Below are 20,275 nucleotides of genomic sequence, written 5' to 3'. Positions count from 1 at the left end.
TGGGAGGGGACAAGCCCCTAGGAGGGCTGGTGCGCCCCCCACAAGGGGGCCAAGGCGCAAGGGAGAGTGGGAGGGGGCAAACCCTAGTCCAGATGGGCCTTAAGGCCCATATTGGTGCGCCTCCCTCTCCTCTCCCCCCTTGGCCGCCTCCCCTTTGCCATCTAGGGCTGGCCGCACCCCTTGGGGGTGGGAAACCCTAAAGGGGGCGCAGCCCCCCCTTCCTCCTATATATAGATGAGGTTTGGGGCTGCCATACACATGAGTTCTCTCCCTCTTGGTGCAGCCCTACCTCTCTCCCTACTCCTCCTCTCCCATAGTGCTTGGCGAAGCCCTGCGGGATTACCACGCTCCTCCACCACCACCACGCCGTTGTGCTGCTGTTGGATGGAGTCTTCCTCAACCTCTCCCTCTCTCCTTGCTGGATCAAGGCGTGGGAGACGTCACCGGGCTGTACGTGTGTTGAACGCGGAGGTGCCGTGCGTTCGGCACTTGATCATCGGTGATTTGAATCACGACGAGTACGACTCCATCAACCCCGTTCACTTGAACGCTTCCGCTTAGCGATCTACAAGGGTATGTAGATGCACTCTCCTTCTACTCGTAGCTGGTTTCTCCATAGATAGATCTTGGTGACACGTAGGAAAATTTTGAATTTCTGCTACGTTCCCCAACAGTGGCATCATGAGCTAGGTCTATTGCGTAGATTCTTTGCACGAGTAGAACACAAAGTAGTTGTGGGCGTTGATGTTGTTCAATATGCTTACCGTTACTAGTCCAATCTTGTTTCGACGGTATTGTGGGATGAAGCGGCCCGGACCGACCTTACACGTACTCTTACGTGAGACAGGTTCCACCGATTGACATGCACATGGTGCATAAGGTGGCTAGCGGGTGCCAGTCTCTCCCACTTTAGTCGGAACGGATTCGATGAAAAGGGTCCTTATGAAGGGTAAATAGCAATTGGCATATCACGTTGTGGTTTTGCGTAGGTAAGAAACGTTCTTGCTAGAAACCCATAGCAGCCACATAAAACATGGAAACAACAATTAGAGGACGTCTAACTTGTTTTTGCAAGGTATGCTATGTGATGTGATATGGCCAAAAGGATGTGATGAATGATATATGTGATGTATGAGATTGATCATGTTCTTGTAATAGGATTCACGACTTGCATGTCGATGAGTATGACAACCGGCAGGAGCCATAGGAGTTGTCTTTATTTATTGTATGACCTGCGTGTCATTGAAGAACGCCATGTAAACTACTTTACTTTATTGCTAAACGCGTTAGTCATAGAAGTAGAAGTAGTCGTTGGCGTGACAACTTCATGAAGACACGATGATGGAGATCATGATGATGGAGATCATGGTGTCATGCCGGTGACATGATGATCATGGAGCCCCAAAGATGAAGATCAAAGGAGCTATATGATATTGGCCATATCATGTCACTACTCTATTTGATTGCATGTGATGTTTATCATGTTTATGCATCTTGTTTACTTAGGACCACGGTAGTAAATAAGATGATCCCTTACAAAATTTCAAGAAGTGTTCTCCCCTAACTGTGCACCGTTGCTACAGTTCGTCGCTTCTAAGCACCACGTGATGATCGGGTGTGATGGATTCTTACGTTCACATACAACGGGTGTAAGACAGTTTTACATAGCGAAAACACTTAGGGTTAACTTGACGAGCCTAGCATGTGCAGACATGGCCTCGGAACACGGAGACCGAAAGGTCGAGCATGAGTCGTATAGTAGATACGATCAACATGAAGATGTTCACCGATGATGACTAGTCCGTCTCACGTGATGATCGGACACGGCCTAGTTGACTCGGATCATGTGATCACTTAGATGACAAGAGGGATGTCTATCTGAGTGGGAGTTCATAAGATGAACTTAATTATCCTGAACATAGTCAAAAGACCTTTTGCAAATTATGTCGTAGCTCGCGCTTTAGTTCTACTATTTTAGATATGTTCCTAGAGAAAATATAGTTGAAAGTTGATAGTAGCAATTATGCGGACAGTAGAAAGCTTATGTCCTTAATGCACTGCTCAGTGTGCAGAACCCCAAAAGTCGTTTGTGGATGTTGTGAACATCGGACATACACGTTTTGATAACTATGTGATAGTTCAGTTAAATGGTTTAGAGTTGAGGCACTAAAGACGTTTTCGAAACATCGCAGAACATATGAGATGTTTCAAGGGCTGAAATTGGGATTTCAGGCTCGTGCCCACGTCAAGAGGTATGAGACCTCCGACGATTTTCTTAGCCTGCAAACTAAGGGAGAAAAGCTCAATCGTTGAGCTTGTGCTCAGATTGTCTGAGTGCAACAATCACTTGAATCGGGTGGGAGTTGATCTTCCAATAAAATAGTGATGTTTCTCCAAAGTCATTACCACCAAGCTGCTAGAGCTTCGTGATGAACTATAATATATCAGGGACATATATGATGATCCTTGAGATATTCGCGATGTTTGACACCGCGAAAGTAGAAATCAAGAAGGAGCATCAATCGTTGATGGTCAGTGAGACCACTAGTTTCAAGAAGGGCAAGGGCAAGAAGGGATACTTCATGAAATGGCAATTCAGCTGCCGCTCTAGTGAAGAAACCCAAGGTTGAACCCAAACCCGAGACTAAGTGCTTCTGTAATAAAGGGAACAACCACTGGAGCAGCATACCCTAGATACTTGGTAGATAAGAAGGCTGGCAAGGTCGATAGAAGTATATTGGATATACATTATGTTAATGTGTACTTTACTAGTACTCCTAGTAGCACCAGGGTATTAGATACCGGTTCGGTTGCTAAGTGTTAGTAACTCGAAATAAAAGCTACGGAATAAACGAAGACTAGCTAAAGGTGAGCTGACGATATATGTTGGAAGTGTTTCCAAGTTTGATGTGATCAAACATCGCACGCTCCCTCTACCATCAAGATTAGTATTAAACCTGAATGGTTTATTGAATCTCGATCGTAGTGATACACATTTTCATGCCAAAAGATATAAGATAGTAATGATAGTACCACTTACTTGTGGCACTGCCATGTAAGTCATAATGGTATAAAACGCATGAAGAAGCTCCATGTTGATGGATCTTTGGACTCACTCATTTTTGAAAAGTTTGAGACATGCGAACCATGTCTATTGGTATATATGCATGAAGAAACTCCATGCAAATGGACCGTTTGAACTCACTTGATTTTGAATCACTTGAGATATGCAAATCATACCACATGGGCAAGATGACTGAAAAGCCTCGTTTTCAGTAAGATGGAACAAGATAGCAACTTGTTGGAAGTAACACATTTTGATGTGTGTAGTCCAATGAGTGCTGAGGCATGCAGTGAATATCGTTATGATCTTACTTCACAGATGATTCGAGTAGATGTTGAGAATATTTACTTGATGAAACACAAGTCTGAATCATTGAATGGTTCAAGTAATTTCAGAGTGAAGTAGAAGATCATTGTGACAAGAGGATAAAATGTCTATGATATGATCATAGAGATTAATATCTGAGTTACGAGTTTTGGCACACAATTAAGACATTGTGGAAATTGTTTCGCAATTAATACCGCCTGGAACACCATAGTGTGATGGTGTGTCCGAACATCATAGTTGCACCCTATTGGATATGGTGCGTACCATGATGTCTCTTATCAAATTACCACTATTGTCCATGGGTTAGGCATTAGAGACAACCACATTCATTTTAAATAGGGCACCACGTAATTCCGTTGAGATGACACCATATGAATTATGGTTTAGAGAAACCTAAGTTGTCGTTTCTTAAAAGTTTGGGGCTGCGACGCTTATGTGAAAAAGTTTCAGGCCGATAAGCTCGAACCCAAAGCGGATAAATACATCTTCATAGGACAACCCAAAAACAGTTGGGTATGCCTCCTGTCTCAGATCCGAAAGCAATAAAGGATTGTTTCTAGAATCAGGTCCTTTCTCGAGGAAAAGTTCCTCTCGAAAGAATTGAGTGGGAGGATGGTGGAGACTTGATGAGGTTATTGAACCGTCACTTCAACTAGTGTATAGCAGGGCACAAAGAGTTGTTCCTGCGGCACCTACACCAATTGAAGTAGAAGCTTATGATAGTGATCATGAAACTTCAGATCAAGTCACTACCGTACCTCGTAGGGTGACAAGGATGCGTAGTACTTTAGAGTGGTACGGTAATCCTGTCTTGAAGGTCATGTTGCTAGACAACAATGAACCTACGAGCTATGGAGAAGCGATGGTGGGCCCAAATTCCGACAAATGGTTAGAAACCATGAAATCCGAGATAGGATCCATGTATCAGAACAAAGCATAGACTTTGGTGGACTTGCCCGATGATCGGCAAGCCATTGAGATAAATGGATCTTTAAGAAGAAGACGGACGTGGATGGTAATGTCACCATCTATGAAGCTCGACTTGTGGAGACGAGTTTTTCACATGTTCAAGGAGTTGACTACGATGAGATTTTCTCATCCGTAGCGATGCTTAAGTCCGTCGGAATCACGTTAGCACAAGATGCATTTATGAAATCTGGCAGATGGATGTCAAAACGAGTTTCCTTACCAGTCGTAAGGAAAGGTTGTATGCGATACAATTAGAAAGGTTTTGTCGATCCTAAGGATGCTAAAAGGTATGCTAGCTCCAGCGATCCTTCTAAGGACTGGAGTAAGCATCTCGGAGTTGGAATGTACGCTTTGATGAGATGATCAAAGATTTTGGATTTATACAAAGTTTATGAGAAACTTGTATTTCCAAAGAAGTGAGTGGGAGCACTATAGAATTTCTGATGAGTATATGTTGTTGACATATTGATGATCAGAGATGATGTAGAATTTCTAGAAAGCATATAGGGTTATTTGAAAGGTGTTTTTCAATAGAAAACCTGGATTAAGCTACTTGAACATTGAGCATCAAGATCTATAAGGATAGATCAAAATGCTTAATAATACTTTCAAATGAGCACATACCTTGACATGATCTTGAAGGTGTTCAAGATGGACCAGTCAAAGAAGGAGTTCTTGCCTGAGTTGTAAGGTACGAAGTTAAGACTTAAAGCTCGACCTCGGCAGAATAGAGAGAAAGGACGAAGGTCGTCCCCTATGCTTAAGACATAGGCTCTACAGTATGCCATGCTGAGTACCGCACCTGAAGTGTGCCTTGCCATGAGTCAGTCAAGGGGTACAAGAGTGATCCATGAATGGATCACAGACAGCGGTCAAAGTTATCCTTGGTAACTAGTGGACTAAGGAATTTTCTCGATTATGGAGGTGGTAAAAGAGTTCGTCGTAAAGGTTACGACGATGCAAGCTTGACACCTATCCGGATAGCTCTGAGTAGAGAGACCGGATACATATAATGGAGCAATAATTTAGAATAGCTCCAAGTAGAACAGTTGTTTGGAATAGCTCCAAATAGAGCGTGGTAGCTGCATCTAGGAGATGACATAGAGATTTGTAAAGCACACACAGATCTGAAAGGTTCAGACCCGTTGACTAAAACCTCTCTCACAAGCAACATGATCAAACATAAAACTCATTGAGTGTTAATCACATAGTGATGTGGACTAGACTACTGACTCTAGTAAACTCTTGGGTATTAGTCACATGGCGATGTGACCTGTGAGTGTTAATCACATGGCGATGTGAACTAGATTATTGACTCTAGTGCAAGTGGGAGACTGTTGGAAATATGCCCTAGAGGCAATAATAAAAGTGTTATTATTATATTTCCTTGTTCATGATAATTGTCTTTTATTCATGCTATAACTGTATTATCCGGAAATCGTAATACACGTGTGAATACATAGACCACAATATGTCCCTAGTGAGCCTCTAGTTGACTAGCTCGTTGATCAACAGATGGTTACGGTTTCCTGACCATGGACATTGGATGTCGTTGATAACGGGATCACATCATTAGGAGAATCATGTGATGGACAAGACCCAATCCTAAGACTAGCACAAAAGATCGTGTAGTTCATTTGCTACAGCTTTGCCAATGTCAAGTATCTCTTCCTTCGACCATGAGAGCGTGTAACTCCTGGATACCGTAGGAGTGCTTTGGGTGTATCAAACGTCACAACGTAACTGGGTGACTATAAAGCTGCACTACAGGTATCTCCGAAAGTATCTATTGTTTTATGCGGATCGAGACTGGGATTTGTCACTCCATGTAAACGGAGAGGTATCTCTGGGCCCACTCGGTAGGACATCATCATATGCGCAATGTGACCAAGGAGTTGATCACGGGATGATGTGTTACGGAACGAGTAAAGTGACTTGCCGGTAACGAGATTGAACAAGGTATTGGATACCGACGATCGAATCTCGGGCAAGTAACATACCGACAGACAAAGAGAATTGAATACGGGATTGATAAAGTCCTTGACATCGTGGTTCATCCGATGAGATCATCGTGGAACATGTGGGAGCCATCATGGGTATCCAGATCCCGCTGTTGGTTATTGACCGGAGAACGTCTCGGTCATGTCTGCATGTCTCCCGAACCCGTAGGGTCTACACACTTAAGGTTCGATGATGCTAGGGTTATAAAGGAAGCTTGTATGTGGTTACTGAATGTTGTTCGGAGTCCCGGATGAGATGACGGACGTCACGAGGAGTTCCGGAATGGTCCAGAGGTAAAGATTTATATATGGGAAGTCCTGTTTTGGTCACCGGAAAAGTTTCGGGCGATATCGGTATTGTACCGGGACCACCGGGAGGGTCCCGGGGGTCCACCAAGTGGGGCCACCTGCCCCAGAAGGTTGCGTGGGCCAAGTGTGGGAGGGGACAAGCCCCTAGGAGGGCTGGTGCGCCCCCCACAAGGGGGCCAAGGCGCAAGGGAGAGTGGGAGGGGGCAAACCCTAGTCCAGATGGGCCTTAAGGCCCATATTGGTGCGCCTCCCTCTCCTCTCCCCCCTTGGCCGCCTCCCCTTTGCCATCTAGGGCTGGCCGCACCCCTTGGGGGTGGGAAACCCTAAAGGGGGCGCAGCCCCCCCTTCCTCCTATATATAGATGAGGTTTGGGGCTGCCATACACATGAGTTCTCTCCCTCTTGGTGCAGCCCTACCTCTCTCCCTACTCCTCCTCTCCCATAGTGCTTGGCGAAGCCCTGCGGGATTACCACGCTCCTCCACCACCACCACGCCGTTGTGCTGCTGTTGGATGGAGTCTTCCTCAACCTCTCCCTCTCTCCTTGCTGGATCAAGGCGTGGGAGACGTCACCGGGCTGTACGTGTGTTGAACGCGGAGGTGCCGTGCGTTCGGCACTTGATCATCGGTGATTTGAATCACGACGAGTACGACTCCATCAACCCCGTTCACTTGAACGCTTCCGCTTAGCGATCTACAAGGGTATGTAGATGCACTCTCCTTCTACTCGTAGCTGGTTTCTCCATAGATAGATCTTGGTGACACGTAGGAAAATTTTGAATTTCTGCTACGTTCCCCAACACGGTGTTCATGGCATCCCGGAAGCTGCGACACTACTTTCAAGAGTGTTCCATATCGGTGGCCTTCGAAGTACCTCTCAACGATTTTATAAACAATCGCGACGCAACGGCCAGGATTGCAAAATGGGCCATTGAGCTCTTACCATTTGACATAACCTACAAACCACGGCGAGCTATAAAGTCGCAAGTTCTGGCTGACTTCGTCGCTGAATGGACCGAAGCCGAACTCCCTAAAGAGTACGGCGCGTACTCCAATTGGATCATGCATTTCAACGGATCCAAAATGTTGGCTGGCTTGGGGGCTGGCGTCGTCTTGACGTCCCCAACTGGAGACACAGTCCAATACGTACTTCAAATAATGTACATGGACCCCAACAACACAGCCGAATACGAGGCCCTTCTACACGGCCTCCGGATGGCAATCTCCATGGGCATTCAACGCCTAGAGGTGCGCGGGGATTCAAACCTCGCAATATCCCAAGTAAATGGGGACTTTGACGCCAAAGATCCAAAAATGGCAGCTTACCGCAACGCCGTCCTAAAAATGTCAGCTCGGTTCGAAGGACTCGAATTCCATCATGTAGCCCAGGATAATAACCAGGCAGCAGACGTGTTGGCACGCATCGGCGCAAAACACGACGCCGTCCCTCCAAACATCTTCCTGGAACGGCTCTTTAAGCCATCTGTATTATGGGAAGAGGAGTCCGGAAATAACAATCCGGAGCCAGCTGCATCACCTAACTCAGACCACTCTGACACAATCGGCGGCTCAGCCAACGAAATAACACCTTCAGCCCACGAAATAATGGCAGTAATTGCCCCGTGGACGAAACCATTCCTAGCGTACTTAATCAGGCAGGAACTTCTCGAAGACCAAAATGAGGCCCGCTGCATAGTTCGGCAATCTAAAGCCTACAAGGTCCATGAGGGAGAACTTTATAAAAAAAGCACAACCGAAGTCCTTCAAAGGTGTATCTCCGAAGAGGAAGGGCGAAATCTCCTGGCTGAAATTCATGCCGGACTCAGCGGGCACCACGCTGCAGCCCGGGCCCTTGTAGGCAAGGCCTTCCGTACAGGACTTTATTGGTCGACGGCCCAGGCAGATGCTCAGGACTTAGTTCAGCGATGCGTTGGTTGCCAGCTCTTTGCTAATCAGAGCCACATGCCACCCACCGCCCTCAAAACTGTACCCATCACCTGTCCGTTCGCGGTCTGGGGGCTTGACATGGTTGGACCCCTTAAAGGCGGAACCCAGAAGCACAAATACTTATTGGTCATGGTGGAAAAATTCACCAAATGGATTGAGGCCAAGCCGGTTAAAACGGCAGAATCCGGACCTGTGATAGACTTCATATCCGGGGTAGTACACTGTTTTGGCGTCCCCCATAGCATGATCACTAATAACGGCATGAATTTCATGGCCGACGAGGTTAAACTCTGGTGCAAAAACATGGGCATCAAGCTCGACTACGCTTCAGTCTATCACCCCCAATCTAACGGTCAAGTCGAGCGACCAAATGGTCTAATCATGAGCGGCATCAAACCCAGACTAGTGCGGTCCCTCAAGGAATCTAACACGCACTGGGTAGAGGAGCTCGACTCCGTACTCTGGGGGCTGCGGACCATGCCAAACCGAACTACCGGATTCACACCATTTTTTATGGTGTACGGCGCAGAGGCAGTTCTGCCCTGCGATATAATTCATGACTCACCTCGTGTGCGCATGTACGAAGAAAGAGAAGCCGAGTTGGATCAGCAGGACAGTTTGTACGCCTTAGAAGAGGAGCGGGACGTGGCAAAAGCTCGTTCCGCATTCTATCAGCAGCAGGCTCGAAGGTCTCAAAGCAGAGAAGTACGGGCCAAAACTTACAATGTTGGCGAACTTGTTCTACGCCTGCCGGACAAGAAAAAGGACAAACTTAAGCCCAAAAGGGAAGGTCCCTTCATCATCAACCAAGTCCTGACCGGCGGAGCATACTGTCTACGTAACGCATCTGACAATCGACTCGAGCCGAACCCATGGAACGCAGCCCGTCTCCGAAGATTCTACGCCTAACGCCGGACTCAGAGTTCGTCTCACTCCTCCGTCCGCCTTTTTACATTTTCACTGTCTCTTGTCCCCCTCCTTCTTCCCACTTTTTTCAATACCTTTTATAGGCTGATTTGCACATTGATTCGCACACACTTGATGTGCTCCTAGCACTCATTATACGTGCGGGCTTCTTTAACAGAAGCTTATTTATAATGGCTTCATGCCCAACACATGTGTTATACTTCCGCATGTACCTTTTATTCACCATTATATGCATCGATATGACTTAAGTTTTGGCCAAGCTGGGTTGCCTGGCTCCTGTGCTTACCCCTACGTTCCCGATTGTTCGGCTAGGAGGTAAAGGGAGCACCTCTGCAATTGTTACTGCCGGGTCAGCCGGATGTGTACCTCAGACTGGGTGAAGCCGAAAGCTAGCGTTCTTAAGAGAATATTCGGTCGGTGACTTGAAAGATGATTTATTACTTACTTATTTATCTGCCCCCAGATGCTTTTTCTGCTATTTTTGTAGTCCGGACATGCACTTTAGGGCATGCCTCCCAGGGAAAGGAACCCTTAACGGAACTATTCTCCCTGGAAGATGTTTCTTACTAACCATGTAATATAACATAGCTAGTTGGGCACTTGTCTGATAAAGCAATTATGACCCCGAGGCCTTGTCTCCATGCATGCCCCGGTTCTTTTATAACCGTAAGGGTATTCGGACACACTCCGGACTGTTGGGTCCCGAGGTTGAAGCGAAAAGGTCCGCAAAGACAAACGATCTACAATCCGGCTAGAAGGCATTTTACATGTCATTTTAAATTACATCGTCAAACTGACTGATTGTACTCCTCTTCAATCCCATCTAACAGGCTGTCTAATTTGCAGTCCTGTTGGGAATATTCTGCGGCCAGCTCTACCTGGCCGTACATCAAGCTCACAGGGATCGCCTTCCCATCAGGCCCCACAGGTCCGACCTCGGCCATGTGGTTTGGGTCAGCCTTCGGGTACCGCGTCTTCACCATGGCCCAGGCCTCCCTGGCGCCTTGACGGCAGGCCGATATCTTCCACAGACGGATGCGTCGCCGTACTCCCTGAAGCTTCTCAGCAAGCCCTCCAAGGCCCTCAGGTAGGGAGACAGAAGGCCATAAGGCCTGAACGACGCCACTCATCGCCTGCCGAACACGTTCGAGCAGTTGCACCAGCTCGGGAAGTTGGTCACCCGTTGAACCGGTCATTTCCTCCGTAGGGCGACCTGTGAGCACACCTAAAGACACATTTCTGTCAATCGACTTCCTCGCCGAATTCTCCTTTTCAAAGGAATTTGCTCAAGCACTTACTATAAATGCCGCGACGAAGCCGCTGATTCTCCTTCACGGAGCCAGACAGCTGGGCCCGAACACCTTTCAGTTCTTCTCCTAGGTGGGTGTGGGCATCCTGGAGCTTGTTCCTCTCCTGCTGCACCTTCATAAGCACCCTCTCGCCGGCCTTTAGCTGACGCAGTAGCTGTTGCTTGTCCGGATCTAGTCCAGCGCCCTCTGCAATATTATTGTCAGATTTACGCACACCCCGCACTTTGTTAACTACTTATCTTTTCGAAGTATGTATTACCAGCGGGGGTCTCTATGGATCCCCCTGTGGCGGCCAGTGCGGCCTCAAGTTGGGCCTTGCACTCTTGAAGGTCCTGGGACAGGTGGGTATTCTTCTCCGTAAGATCCTACATAATAAATGATCCTTAAATCAGTTATTTTAACTATTTTATGTCTCGGGGGCTACTGGCATATATAACTATTAAAATTAATTACCCGTATGTCCTTCACATACTGCTCCGTGGCTCTGGTTAAACCATCTTGAGCGGCACGGAGGTGCGCGTCTCCCACTTCAAAGGCATTAAACGCCTCCGGGGAGAAACACGCGTCACGAAGAACTGTCCGACGACGCCTGTGATTCATGGCGCTCTCCACGTCAGACCGGGTGGCGGACAGCCTGTCGGCATCCTCCATCGGAGGAACATCTGGCTCATGCCTTGCGTTCGCCTCCCCTTCCGGACCACGCGATGGAGCATGGCTGGCGGAGGCTTGATTGGCAATCTCTCCGGACAATGTCCGGCGAGCGCTCTTTCTCCTGGAAAAGTTATGAGCATTAATATACCTCCTAGGGATCTGAGGGAGTTCCGGACTAGGGGGTGTCCGGATAGCCGAACTATCATCATCTGCCGGACTCCAAGACTATGAAGATACAAGATTGAAGACTTCGTCCCATGTCCAGATGGGACTTTCCTTGGCGTGGAAGGCAAGCTTGGCGATACGGATATGTAGATTTCCTACCATTGTAACCGACTCTGTATAACCCTAGCCCTCTCCGGTATCTATATAAACCGGATGGCTTTAGTCCATAGGACAAACAACAATCATACCATAGGCTAGCTTCTAGGGTTTAGCCTCCTTGATCTCGTGGTAGATCCACTCTTGTAACACACATCATCAATATTAATCAAGCAGGACGTAGGGTTTTACCTCCATCAAGAGGGCCCGAACCTGGGTAAAATGTCGTGTCCCTTGTCTCCTGTTACCATCCGCCTAGACGCACAGTTCGGGACCCCCTACCCGAGATCCGCCGGTTTTGACACCGACATTGGTGCTTTCATTGAGAGTTCCTCTGTGTCGTCACTGATCAGCTCGATGGCTTCTTCAACCATCATCAACGATGCAGTCCAGGGTGAGACCTTTCTCCTCGGACATATCTTCGTATTCGGCGGCTTTGCACTGTGGGCCAATTCGCTTGGCCATCTGGAGCAGATCGAAAGCTATGCCCCTGGCCGTCAGGTTAGATTTGGAAGTTTGAACTTCGCGGCTAACATCCGTGGGGACTTGATCCTCGATGGATTCGAGCCACAGCCGAGCGTGCCGCACTGTCACGATGAGCATGATTTAGCTCTGCAGCCGGGCAGTACCCTGGAGGCCGCACTCGAACCCGCTCCGATATTCAATTCGGCGCCGGCTGCGCAGATCCAGGACGGATGGCTAGACACCGCCTCGGGAGCTGCAACCTCTACGGCGATAGAGCCGAACAATGACCTTGTCCCTCATGAAGCTCGTGGCTCCGAGGTGCCGAACTCCTTGCTGGACTCCGAACCTCCCGCGCCCCCTCCGATCGAATCCGATTGGGCGCCGATCATGGAGTTCACCGCAGCGGACATCTTTCAACACTCACCTTTTGGCGACATCTTGAGTTCGCCAAAACATCTCTCGTTATCAGGAGAGCCCTGGACGGACTGCCGTCAGGACGGTTGGGATGCGGACGACGAAGAATTTCAAAGCCCACCCACCACCCACTTGGTAGCCGCTGTCGACGATCTAACCGACATGCTAGACTACGACTCTGAAGACATCGACAGTATGGACGACGATGCTGGAGACGACCAAGAACCAGCGCCGATCGGGCACTGGAAAGCCACCTCATCATATGACATATACATGGTGGATATCCCAAAGGATGGGAATGGCGAAGGAACAGAGGAGGATGACCCCTCCGAGAAACAGCCCAAGCGCCGGCGTCAGCGGCGCTGCTCTAAATCCCGCCATAGCAAGAATGAAGATTCCGGAACCGGAGATAATAATACACCGGATAGCGCCGAAGATAACCCACTCCAGCAAGACCCAGCGCAGGAGGATGGAGACGCCAGCCCTCATGAGAGAGCGGCAGAAGAAGAGGTAGAGGATTATATGCCTCCCTCTGGAGACGAAGCAAGCCTCGACGACGATGAATTCGTCGTGCCTGAGGATCCCGTCGAACAAGAGCGTTTTAAACGCAGGCTTATGGCCACGGCAAACAGCCTCAAGAAAAAGCAGCAACAACTTAGAGCTGATCAATATCTGCTAGCCGACAGATGGACTGAAGTCCTCGTGGCTGAAGAGCATGAGCTCGAACGCCCCTCCAAAAGCTACCCTAAACACAAGCTGCTCCCCCGATTAGAGGAGGAAGCGTATGAGCCTGCATCACCAGGAGACAATACGGCTGATCGACCACCCCGTGGTCATGACAAAGAAGCCTCTAGGCCCTTCACTAGACCCGTACCCCGGCATCGCTCGAAAAGCACAAGGCCACAGGGGAACGCTCCGGACTTGCGAGATATATTGGAGGATAAGGCCAGACAATCAAGATCGATCTATGGATTGCGTGGGCGCCCCACGGCACGTGACGACAGCCGTCGCGCCGGACACAGTAAGTCCGGCCGGGCCGAACAAAACAGACAAAGCTCTTTTGAGCTCCGTCGTGATATCGCCCAGTATAGAGGCGCCGCACACCCACTATGCTTCACAGATGAAGTAATGGATCATAAAATCCCCGAAGGGTTTAAACCCGTGAATATCGAATCTTACGATGGCACAACAGACCCCGCGGTTTGGATCGAAGACTATCTTCTTCACATCCCCATGGCCCGCGGTGACGATCTTCACGCCATCAAATATCTCCCCCTCAAGCTTAAAGGACCAGCCCGGCATTGTCTTAACAGCTTGCCAGCAGAGTCAATTGGGAGTTGGGAAGACCTGGAAGCCGCATTCCTTGATAACTTCCAAGGCACGTATGTGCGACCACCAGACGCTGATGACCTAAGCCACATAATTCAGTAGCCAGACGAATCGGCCAGACAATTCTGGACACGGTTCTTAACCAAGAAAAACCAAATCGTCGACTGTCCGGATGCGGAGGCCCTCGCAGCCTTCAAGCATAACATCCGCGACGAGTGGCTTGCCCGGCACCTGGGACAGGAAAAGCCGAAATCCATGCCAGCCCTCACATCACTCATGACCCGCTTCTGCGCGGGTGAGGATAGCTGGCTAGCACGCAGCAACAACCTCAGCAAACATTCTGGCAGTCCGGACTTCAAGGACCGAAATGGCAGGTCGCGTCGTAACAAAAACAAGCACTGCATCAACGGCGACAATAGTGAGGACACAGCAGTCAATGCCGGATTCAGAGGCTCTAAACCCGGTCAGCGGAAAAATCCATTCAAAAGAAATGCTCCGGGTCCGTCCAATTTGGACCGAATACTCGACCGCTTGTGCCAGATACACGGCACCCCCGAAAAGCCAGCTAACCACACCAATAGGGACTGTTGGGTATTCAAACAGGCAGGCAAGTTAGTTGCCGAAAACAATGACAAGGGGCTGCATAGCGATGACGAGGAATAGACCCGACCACCGAACAATAGAGGACAGAAGGGTTTCCCCCCACAGGTGCGGATGGTGAATATGATATACGCAACGCACATACCCAAAAGGGAGCAGAAGCATGCACTCAGGGATGTATACGCAATGGAGCCAGTCGCCCCGAAGTTCAATCCATGGTCCTCTTGCCCGATCACTTTTGACCGAAGGGACCACCCCACCAGCATCCGCCACGGCGGATTCGCCGCATTGGTCTTAGACCCAATCGTCGATGGATTTCACCTCACCAGAGTCCTGATGGACGGCGGCAGCGGCCTGAACCTGCTATATCAGGATATAGTGTGCAAAATGGGCGTAGACCCCTCAAGGATTAAACCTACCAAGACAACCTTTAAAGCCGTCATACCAGGTGTCGAAGCCAATTGTACAGGCTCAGTTACACTGGAAGTGGTCTTCGGATCCCCAGATAACTTCCGAAGCGAGGAGTTAATCTTCGACATAGTCCCGTTCCGCAGCGGCTATCATGCCTTGCTCGGACGTACCGCGTTTGCAAAATTCAACGCGGTACCGCACTACGCATACCTCAAGCTCAAGATGTTAGGCCCTCGAGGAGTCATCACAGTCAACGGAAACACTGAACGTTCTCTCCGAACGGAGGAACATACAACGGCTCTCGCGGCAGAAGTACAATGCAGCCTATTAAGGCAATTCTCGAGTCCGGCCGTTAAGCGGCCGGACTCAGCTAAGCGCGCCCGGAGTAACCTACAACAAGACCACCTGGCACGTTCCGAGCACGCGTAGCAGTGCGGCCCCAACCCCAGCCCTTGCAAAAAGTCAAAATAGGTCCTTGGCGTACACCATTACGCTCTGAAGATACCATGGGCATGGGAGGAGGGGCACGACCACAATAAGCCCAGACTGCGGCTCGACCACACCAGGGGCTCTCAAGTGTGTCGTTCTTTTTTTTCTTTTTCTTTTTACCCTTTATTTTTTACCCACAGGACTCTGTTTGTCAGAGGCCCTATCCGACAGCAGACCTGCCGAACTCATGATGCAACCGCCAGGGAAGGATAAAGGCTACAAAATATACAGGTGGTCTCCATTACGAGCATTTTTATACACCAATCCGCAGCCTACCCCTGGAGGGGGACATGTTTAACAGTCCCATCCCTTGCTTATCACACTATTTGTATCATTCTGCATTCATAGCAGCACTTAATGAATAAAACAATGCAGCACCTTTTTGCTTATAATTGCATTTCTTTTTCATACATATGTTAAATTATGACATGTCGCATCCGTACACTTTGGTACGGTTAAAACACACTAGGGGCTTATGTTTCCCACATCATGGTGTGATAAGTCCGAACACTTTCACAAGTGCGGCACCCGAACTTATAGCATTATATGCATCGGCTCCGAATCATGTCTTGGGTCAATAGTTGGGTTTGCCCGGCACCCATGTTTTGGTACCTTATGTTCTGTTATATCGGCTAAGGTAGCACTGGGAGAGCCACTACGATTGCGCCCCAGTTGAGCTGGGTTAACGCCTCAGTGGAGAAAGCTAAAACTGACCGTCATGATGAGGCGAGAGCCGGTCACTGTTCGAGAGGTTTTTGCGAGTCCTTAAATACTTATGCCGCTTAGAGCGAGGAGCCGGATCTTGTCCGGCCCAGGCGTGGATAGCACCCCAAATTCGGCCTTCTGAAGACTAGGGGCTTCGCTGAAATTTAAAATTATAGAATTCTATGGCTAATTCAGAGTGTTCAAGCATTATAAGTCCGGTTGCCTTGTTCGTTGTGTTGAGCACCTCCCTAGATGGACCCAAAAATGGGAACAAGAGTGCTCAAGTTTATCCCGAACACCCCAGCACTTGTGGCATGGGGGCTGAAGCCGACGACATGCCATCTCTCAGATTTGATAAACAGCTGCACAGAAGGTAATATTTTAAATTAACAAGCGTTGCTTAGCGCATATGAACTAAGTTTGCAGCGCATATGATAATAAAATGCGAGTCTACTCAAAAATTACATCTTTGGAGCACTCCCCCGCAATAGCGCAGGAGCCCTTCAGCACACTCTTATAATACATCTCGGGCGTGCGATGCTCCTTGCCCTCTGGTGGCGGGTCGGTCACAAGCTTCTGGGCATCCATCTTGCCCCAATGCACCTTAGCGCGGGCAAGGGCCCGACGGGCACCCTCAATACAGGCGGAGTGCTTGATGACTTCAACCCACGGGCATGCATCCACCAGCCGCCGCACCAGGCCGAAGTAGCTCCCAGGCACGGCCTCCTTAGGCCACAGCCGAACTATGAGGCCCTTCATGGCCTGTTCGGCCGCCTTGTGGAGCTCGAACAACTGCTTCAGCTGGTCGCTAAGGGGCACCAGATGTCCGGCCTCAGCATACTGAGACCAGAAGACCTTCTCCGTCGAGCTCCCGTCCTCGGCCCGGTAGAATGCAGCAGCATCGGACACGCTGCAGGGAAGATCTGCAAACGCTCCTGGAGAGCTCTGAATTCGGGTAAGCAACAGGTAATTAACACTCACATGCTTACTTTGCATGAAAAATGCCTTACCCGCTGCTATTTTCTTCACCGCCTCAATCTCCTGGAGGGCCTCGTAGGCTTCGGCCTTAGCGGCTTTGGCACTCTCAAGAGCCGTTGCAAGCTCAGACTCTTGAGTCTTCGAGTCACGCTCCAGGCTCTCATGTTTTTTCACGAGATCCTGGAGCTCTTGTTGTACCTCCGCCACCCGCGCCTCCTGTTTCTCTCGCTCGGTGCGCTCTGCAGCCGCATTTTGTTCGGTCGTGGCCACCCCCTCTTTCAGGGTCGCCACCTTGTTAGTGGCCCCTGCAATACCCACGTTATCGTTGTCATTCTTTTTGCAACCAAAATCCTTTTCTGTAAGGTACAATTTTAATAAGGTGTTACTCACCTTCCTTGTCCTCGAGCTGCCTCTTGGCACGGCCGAGCTCGTTCTCGGACCGCTCGAGGTTTTCCTTCAAAGTATTGACCTCCGCAGTCAGTGCGGCAGAGGTCAGCAGCGCAGCCTGCAATCCCATATTGACATATTTTTTATAACTCCTGCGTGTATCTTTTTAGATCCCCAGTCCGGCTTTTCTTTCCGAACACCGAACCGAGCATCAGGGGCTACTGTCTATGCGGAACCATTTTATACATATTCTTACCTCAAAGCCTGTTAGAAGGCTACTGCAGGCTTCGGTCAGCCCGCTCTTGGCGAGCTGCACCTTCTGAATCACCGCACTCATAACAGTGCGGTGTTCCTCTTTGATGGAGGCGCCGTTGAGCGCCTCCAGCAAGTTATCCGGCACCTCCGGTTGGACGGAGGCAGCCGGCGTCACGATCTTGCCCTTCTTGCGAAGGGGCCGCCCGCCGGACTCCGGAGCCACTGTGGGTTCCGGGGCCGAGTCCGGTGCAAAGTCCGGGAGGTTGTCCTGCGACACCTCCGGGGCCCTCTCCTCTTGGTGGGTCCCTTCCTGGGATCCCACCTCGGCATCGTCCGCATCACGGGGGGTGGAGGCCGTCGGAAGAGAATCCATATCCAACGCACCTAAGGACCCGCTCGACGAAGCGGGAAGATCATCCTTAGGCGGACTGCAGGGTTGTATGCGGCATTAAAAAGACATTATGTGGCGAAAAATAAAAACCTTGAAGTTATTCGGGAGTCCGAATACTTACGATCTCGCCAGGGGCTTGGCCCTTGGAGGCCAGTCCTCGCCGTTGTCACTGGCGTTAGCGGAGCAGTCCGGGGGAAGAGTTTTTCCCTTCTTGGACCCTTCGGCCTCCCTTGTTGGGGAGGCCTTCCTTTTCTTCCCCCCCCCCCCCGCTGGGGGAGAGGCTTTCTTCTTCTCCTCCTCGCCTTGGTGGGAGGAGTCAGCCTCGGATTCATCATCCGATAGCACTTGAAAACAGGAACTCTTCCGAGTCCCCGTGGCCTTCTTCTTGGCCTTCTTCTCCGGCACCACGTGGGGTGCCGGAGCCAGCAGCCCCGTTAGGCGGGCGTCCGCTAGGTCCTCTGGCAATGGGGCCGGACAGATAGTCCGTTCGGCCTTCGCCAGCCATTCCTGTCAAAGGTAAAGGGAGTTTAGATCCCGCATAGAGTCAAACTATGGAAAACAAGTGGTGAAATCACTTAGCTCATCAGCTGGACGCTGCGAGCGGAATCCGCGATGTTCGGTAGCGGATGCGGGAGCCTCGGCGCCCTTGAACAGCACCTTCCAGACATCTTCGTATATAGTGTTGAAGAGCCCGCACAGGGTCTGGTGCTACGCCGGATCGAACTCCCACATATTGAAGCCCCGTCATTGGCACGGGAGAATCCGGTGGATGAGCATGTCCTGGAGTACGTTGACAAGCTTGAGCTTCTTGTCCACCAGCTTCTGGATACAGGCTTGGAGTCCGGTCAGCTCCTCCGAATCCCCCCAGATCCGTCCACTCTCTTTCCAGGAGGTGAGTCGTGTAGGGATGCCGAATCTGAATTCGGGGGCCGCTGCCCAATCAGGGTCACGCGGCTCGGTGATGTAGAACCACCCCGATTGCCACCCCTGGATGGTTTCCACGAAATTGCCCTCCAGCCATGTAACGTGGGACATCCTGCCCACCATGGCGCCTCCACACTCCGCTTGGCTGCCCTTCACAACCTTCAGCTTGACACTGAAGGTCTTGAGCCACAAGCCAAAGTGGGGCTCGATGCAGAGGAAGGCCTCGCACACGATGATAAACGCCGAGATGTTGAGGATGAAATTCGGGGCCAGATCATGGAAATCTAGGCCGTAGTAGAACATGAGCCCCCGGACAAAGGGATGAAGTGGGAAGCCCAGTCGGCGGAGGAAATGGGGAAGAAATATTACCCTCTCATGGGGCCTGGGGGTGGGGATGAGCTCTCCCTCATTGGGGAGCCGGTGCGCGATGTCGCTGGACAAATATCCGCCGTCGCGCAACTTATGTATCTGCCCCTCCGTGACAGAGGAGGCCATCCACTTGCCTCCCGCTCTAGAAATAGTTGGAGAAGGTTGAGGTGAGAAGTGCGGACTTGGGCGCTGGAGCTCCGCGGAGATAGATAAGCCAAGGAGGAAGAAGGCGCAGGTAAAAGGGTTGGATCTTTATCCCCTTATATGGGCAGACAAGAACATGTGTCCCCACCGGCCTGGTAAAACTCGCTTATCTCCCAAGCGTCACAATCAATGGCGCGGTTGGGTTACCCACGTCCATATTGATGAGAATCCGGGAATAAGGGGAACACGATCTCTGCTTCGACAAGATGTGCCAAGGAAACCGCGGCGCTAAACGCGCGGAGGTAGAACAATAAAAACTGAGTAAAGGCTTGGTAATGGCATGACGTCACGCCACAAAATACGTCAGCAGATTGAACTTGTGTAATATTATTCTCTCTACGATGGTACGTGGAATTTATTTTTGCAGAGTCGGACACTATCCTAGTGTTCACAATCTACTATAAATTATTCGGAGGAAGAACCCGCCTTGCAATGCCGAAGACAACATGCGCGCCGGACTCGTCGTCATTGAAGCCTGGTTTAGGGGCTACTGAGGGAGTTCCGGACTAGGGGGTGTCTGGATAGCCGAAC

The sequence above is a fragment of the Triticum dicoccoides genome, chromosome 3B (assembly GCF_002162155.2).
Source record: "Triticum dicoccoides isolate Atlit2015 ecotype Zavitan chromosome 3B, WEW_v2.0, whole genome shotgun sequence".
Lineage (NCBI taxonomy): Eukaryota > Viridiplantae > Streptophyta > Magnoliopsida > Poales > Poaceae > Triticum > Triticum dicoccoides.
Note: the sequence above shows the minus strand (reverse complement) of the source record.